Below are 7,269 nucleotides of genomic sequence, written 5' to 3' on the forward strand. Positions count from 1 at the left end.
TAAAGAACTGAACTGAGAAGTCTTACAAACAAATAAAAGCTAGAGTAGACTAAGCTATGGTACAAGGGTTCCTTACCTATTTACCTGTTACATATATACAATATGAAATAGATGATACGACCTCTCACTAGTAGAAAAAGTGCCATTTGTCCCGGTTGGGGAACCGGGACTAAAGGGTCGGTACTAAAGCCCTATACCTTTAGTCCCGGTTCTTACACCAACCGGGACAGATGGGGCTCCACGTGGCCGCTGCGGCTTGCCCTAGCAGGGGGGGGGGCCTTTTTGTCCCGGTTGGTAGCACCAACCGGGACCAATAAGCTACCACGCGTCAGCGGTTCAGGGGCTAGGGTTTTTGTTTTTTCTTCTGAAGGGGGGGGGGGGGGGGTTGGGGTTTTGGGGGGTTTGTATGGTTAATTTAGGTGTTTCATATATTGTGTTACGTAGCTAATTAATTAATAGAGAGAAGTGTCCTCTCTTATCTCCGTGCTTGGTCGACGCTACGTACTATACGTATAGAGAGGCTCTCGACACGCTAGCTAGTAAGCAAATGAAGAAAACCATTAACTACAAAAGTTCGTCATGAACATATGCATACAGAGAGAAGTGATATCGACCTCTCCTTCTCCGAGAGATTGGGCGAACAACAAGTTTTCGTATATCTATCCGACGCTACCGGCTACATATATACAATATAAGAACTCTTACAATCCCCTAATATCTGAACTCAACTTCCACATGGTGTTCTCTGGCTTTATTGATGACGTGATCAAGAAAGAATCCTGCCAATTCCTCTTGAATTGCTTTCATGCGATCTTATGGTAGGAGTTCATCCCGCATCTGCCACACCTAATTTGAAAAAAGGGGTCAATACACATATATGAATGAAACTCACCACAAATGATGGTAATAAAATGAAACTTTGAATATTATTGTTTACGCACATCATATTGTCTTTTAGAGTAGCCCTGCTTATTCTTGGCCGTCGCGTTGTAGATGAACTCGCAGACGTAGTATCCACAGTAATCATTCCCTTGTTCCTGCCACAAGCACTTTACGAGAAATAGAGGTCAATCAAACTGATAATGAAGCATTATAAATGGCATTGATGAAAGTAGCTAGAATCAACGGGAGATGCACGGAACTAGCTAGCTAGTAGTACTTACTTTCGGGTATGTAAATCGCAGCTCCCCCGGCAGTCCTGGAGCTTGTGCGGTGAATACCTTCCAAACCCTGCGAGACAAAGAAAACAATTACTTGATATCAGGAAATGAACAAAAATTTGCCGATATGGTGCGATAATGATCGATTGAACTTACTTCTTGAGCATTTTAGTCATGTCCGCATAGGTCTCGGGATCTTTTCGTCTCGAGTCTAAGACGGTTACTAGTCCATGCTCAAGCTTAATCTTCAGGAGAATATAGTGGAAGCTGCGCACGCATGCATAACTCATCAATTACATTACTATAACCTCGAGTAATAAGGGAAACCGAATACGCACAAGACAGTAACACTCACTCGAAGTTGTAAGGAAAGAGTATTTTATCTTTGTTTCGATTTATTACCAATGATTTGAGCAAGTTGGCCTCGGTTTCTTTGGCTTGAAATTTAACCGTAAATTCATCTATGAGATTTGTGTTAATGAGCCCAATATCATAGATTTGTGCTTTTCTGCATTCGACGATCTTCAATCTGCATAATATAGTAAGGATAATTATACATACATGCAATGAAAGAGCTGAGCTATATATAGAGACTTAATGACAAAAGTAGTACTTACAGACAGTAGCAAGTGACCGTTAATTTATCGAGGGCCTTTTGATTGAAAAACTGAGAGTTAAAGAGGAGCACGACCTCGTTGGAATTGATCTGTTGTCTATTCCATTTCAGGAGTTCTTCCAGTTTTTCAATCAAAAGGCCCTCGATAAATTAGCGGTCACTTGCTACTGTCTGTAAGTACTACTTGTGTCATTAAGTCACTATATATAGCTCAGCTCTTTCATTGCATGTATATATGATTACCCTCACTATATCATGCAGATTGAAGATCGTCGAATGCAGAAAGCAGAAATCTATGATATTGGGTTCATTAACACAAGTCTCATAGATGAATTTACGGTTAAATTTCATGCCAAAGACACCGAGGACAACTTGCTCAAATCGTTGCTAATAAATCAAAACAAAGATACAATACTCTTTCCTTACAACTTCAAGTGAGTGCTACTGTCTTGTGCATATTTGGTTTCCCTTATTACTCGAGGTTATAGTAATGTAATTGATGAGTTATGCATGCATGCAGGTTCCACTATATTCTCCTAGAGATTAAGCTTGAGCAGGGACTTGTAACCGTCTTAGACTCGAGACGAAAAGATCCCGAGGAAAATGCAGACATGACTAAAATGCTCGTGAAGTAAGTTCAATCGATCATTATCGCACCATATCGGCAACTAATTTGTTCATTTCCTGATATCAAGTAATTATTTTCTTTGTCTCGCAGGGTTTGGAAACTATTCACCGCACAATCTCCGGGACTTCCGGGGGAGCTGCGATTTACATACCCGAAAGTAAGTACTACTAGCTAGCTAGTTCCGCGCATCTCGACCCCGTTGATTCTAGCTACTTTCATCAATGCCATTTATAATGCTCCATTATCAGTTTGATTGACCTCTATTTCTCGTAAAGTGCTTGTGGCAGGAACCCGGGAATGATTACTGTGGATACTACGTCTGCGAGTTCATCTACAACGCGACGGCCAAGAATAAGCGGGGCTACTCTAAAAGACAATATGATGTGCGTAAGCAATAATATTCACAATTTCATTTTATTACACCATCATATCTGTTGAGTTTCATTCATATATATGTATTAACCCCCTTCTTCAAATTAGACGTGGCAGATGCGGAATGAACTCCTACCACAAGATCGCATGAAAGCAATTCAAGAGGAATTGGTGGAATTCTTTCTTGACCACGTCATCAATAAAGCAGGAGAATACCATGTGGAAGCCGAGTTCATATATAATTAGGGGATTATATTGTAAGAGATTTTAATATTGTATATATGTAGCCAGTAGCGTCGGATAGATATACGAAAACTTGTTGTTCGACCAATCTCTCAGAGAAGGAGAGGTCGATCACTTCTCTCTGTATATATATATGTTCATGACAATCTTTTGTACTTAATGGTTCCCTTCATTTGCTTACTAGCTAGTGTGTCGAGTCCTCTCTATACGTATAGTACGTAGCGTCGACCAAGCACGGAGATAAGAGAGGACACTTCTCTCTATTAGCTAGCTAACACAATATATGAAACCCCTAAATTAACCCTACAAAACCCCCAAAACCCCCACCCCCCCCCCCCCCCAAAACAAAAATCCCAGCCCCTGAAATACTGATGCGTGGACACCAACCGGGACAAAAGGCCCCCCTGCCTGGGCAAGCCAAAGCAGCCATGTGGAGCCCCATCTGTCCCGGTTGGTGTAAGAACCTGGACTAAAGGTATAGGGCTTTAGTACCGACCCTTTAGTCCCGGTTCAGGAACTGGGACAAATGGGCCTTATGAACCGGGGAAAATGGGCATTTTTCTACTAGTGCCTAAGGCTGGTCACAATGGGAGTATTATTGGTAGTATCATGCGAGCCAACTAATCATTTTTGGTGAGGTGACACTCAATTAAATGAGAAAATAGAGGATTGAGTATCACAATATAATACCGTATCATATTAAATGATGTACTCCCTCTGTTCCTAAATATAAATCTTTATAAATATTCCAATATGAACTACATAAGGATGTATATAGATATAGTTTAGAGTGCAGATTCAGAGTGCGGCGAATCTGCACCCGGGCTCATCTGCACCCGCGCTCACAGAAAAAATCAAAAAAAAAATACTAGAAAAATTCCAAAAATTCCAAAAAAATTCGGGTGGTAGATAATTAGGTGCGTGAGGTTCACTGCAAAATGCAACTCGTTTGGACATTTGAGCAAGTCTGTGCAAAAAATACAAAATCGGGGTCTGTGAAAAAGTTTACTGTTCATAAACTGTTTTGACCCGATTTGTCTTTTTTGCCGAGGCCTACTCAGATGTCCAAATGGGTTGAATTTTGGAGCGGACCTCACGCATCAACTTATCTACCACCCGATTTTTTTTCGGATTTTTTTGGATTTTTCTATTATTATTTTTTTGAATTTTTTGCTTATCAGGTGCAGATGAGCCCGGGCTCCAGGATGAATTATCCGCAGATTCACTCATTTTGCTCCGTATGTAGTCCATATTGGAATCTCTAAAAAGACTTATATTTAGGAACGGAGGGAGTATTAGTATGTGTCATGCATGACAGTAAATAAGATCCCTATGATACCAATCTATGATAATATGCATTGTGAAGGTAGTATCACACACTAGTATCGTGCATATGATACTTCCCATTGTGACCAGGCTAAAACTGCTTAAGAGTGGGAGTATCATACTATGAAGTATCATGCATGTCAACTAAGCAGTTTAGATGAGATGACATATAACTAAATAAAGAATGAGAGGATTGAGTATCATAGTATGATATTGTATCATATTAAATGATGTGCTACTATGAGTCATGCATGACAATAAATAAGGTCATCTATGATACTTCCTCCATTTTTATTTACTCCGCATGTTAGTTTTGGTCAAAGTCAAGTTTATAAACTTTGACAAAGTTTATAGACAAAAATAATAACATGTATAATAACAAATCAATACCATTAGATTCATTATTAAACGTACTTTCGCATCATATAGATTTGTTATCGTAAATATTTATATTCTTTCCTATTAACTTGGTCAAACTCTATGAAGTTTGACTTCAGTCAACTTTAATATGCAGAGTAAATAAAAACGGATGGAGTACTATGCATTGTCAAGGTTATCATACACTAATATCATATTAATGAGACTAGTATATGAGATTTCTCACTGCGATAAGATGTTAGATAGATTCATTTACATGAACCCACAATCAAAGTAAATGAGTAGTATGAAATATAGATGTATTGAAGTAAGGAAAATGAATATACATGAACCCACAATTAAAGTAAATGAGTAGTATGAAATATAAATGTATTGAAGTAAGGAAAATGAATATAACTCCCATCATGACCAAATATTTTGTGGCAATGAATGTAATGGCGAGTCTATCGCAATAAAAGGACGTCTCCCCCATCAAACGACCACAACCAGAGTAGAATAGAAGTATTGATGTGTGCCTGAGAAGTGTTAGGAACACAATGAGCATCGATGGCACATGCACGCATCGGCACGTTTGCTCTCGGGCCGCTGCTAGTCCTGTGTTATATGCTGCTAGTCCTGAGTATAAGATTGACCATGAATTCGAGTCATCGCACATGGTTTCATAAAATTTGTACGGAAGAAGTTTCAGACTCTTATTGTTCGTGGGCTGAAAGCGGGAGTTGATCTCTAGGAGACAGAATCCCCCATTGTCATTCCTTTCTGAGCCCAAATGTTGCGTTGCAATTTGTGAAGTACATCCCCTTTTTTCCCTCTGCCAAATAAAGCCTGCAGCTTTAGAGCATTTATAGACGGACTAGGCAAATTCGGCCCCTCAAACGCTTGCGGACGCTATCGGGCGCGTCTGCGGCATTGACCGGTCACATCTAATACATGGTGCTATACATCCAAGTACCTCATATTTCATCTTCTAGATCCATATAAAACATGCAAAAAAATCATACGTACTATGCACATCACACTAGCCTAACTACGCTTGGTGGTCTGAAATGTCCACGACGTTGGTGCCGGGCGCCGGGTAGATGGGAGCATAGGTGGGCTCTGGCTCCTCCTCCTCATCCGTATACGCAAGCATCTCGTTGACGTCCGCGGCGTGCTCCGCCTCCGCCTCCTGCAGACGACGACGCTTGGCCTCCGCCGCCGATTCCAGCCGGAGGGAATCGAGGACCGCCTGCAGATCCGCGTCCCCCACGCCCCCATGTCCTTCTCGTCCTCCTCCTGCTTCGCACCCTCCCCGTCCTCCTCCTGCTCTTCCTCCTGCTTCGCGTCCTCCCCATCCTTCTCGTCCTCGTCCTCCTCCAAGTCCTTCTCCGGATCCACCGAGTCCGGAGGTAGCCACGCGGTGATCCGAGCTTCGTGCCTTGCCAAGATATGTTCAAGGAGCTGCAGCCGGTGCTCCGGCGTTAGATATGTGTAGCTCCTTACCCAGCGGCGTGGATGCATGGCTACTACTGGTGGCGAACGTTGAGTGGAAAGTGGTGGTGGCGGCGGGCGGGAAGGGTGAAATGTGGATGGGTAGAGTTTCGGTGCCAGCGGCCGGCTTAAATAGCCAGGCTAGGGCACTATGCGGCCCGTAGAGCGGCGCCACGCGGCGACGGAGGAGACGAGCTTCAGGCCACCAGGTTTCAGAGTGTTTTCGTGTGGAACCCGACTGTTAGTCCGACGTGGCGGACACTCTAGGTCGCGTCCAAGTCTCCCCATATCCTCCCCATATTTGGGCTGGATATGAGGGGTGCCAGTCATCCCGGGCGTTTAAGGCCCGTTTGAGGCGCCCGTCTGGGTCGGATTTTTCTGACCGGTCACTGGACCCCGCCCGAGCGTTTGAGGCGGGTTTGGGATGCCCGGTTGTAGATGCTCTTATTCCTCAAAAAGAAAAAAGAAGAAGAAGTTTATTTTATTTTATTTTTTGCGAATTAAGAAAAGAAGCAGCAGCTTGCAAAGCTTATTTTCTTGAGCGGTTGCTTGCAAAGCTTTCACCCAACCATCCGCATACGTCTTGACCACGCGGTTGGGACATGTTTTGCCGTCCAACGTGGGCCTATATTGGTCCGCTCGGCAGTTTGGACGCACTTTCCCCGTAAGAGCATCTCCAATAGATGGTCTAAATGTAAAAGTAACTAACTTTTGGACCGTCTGAGGCCAAAAACGCAGCTCATACCGAAGTTGTGCTCGATCCGGAGGGCTAGAAAAAAGAAGAAAGACGAGAGTTAATATGTGTACATACAAAAACAATGAATGCATCAATTAGCTTGTCGGCACAGGCTTAATTAATATATATACCTGGACGGACTCTGTTCAGTCACCGGAGCCGTCATCACGGTCTCCTTCTTGCACTGACATTCGGTCACCGGAGCCATCATAATCATGTCCTTCCTCCTCCATTGTTTGATAACCGTAGCCTGCTTCACCCTCTCCTTCTAAACCATCGGTTTCGTTGAGATACGACATGACATCACCTAAATTCTAAAATGTTCAATCTATCCATTTCT

This window comes from Triticum aestivum, chromosome 6D, assembly GCF_018294505.1.
Source record: "Triticum aestivum cultivar Chinese Spring chromosome 6D, IWGSC CS RefSeq v2.1, whole genome shotgun sequence".
In the NCBI taxonomy this organism is placed as follows: domain Eukaryota; kingdom Viridiplantae; phylum Streptophyta; class Magnoliopsida; order Poales; family Poaceae; genus Triticum; species Triticum aestivum.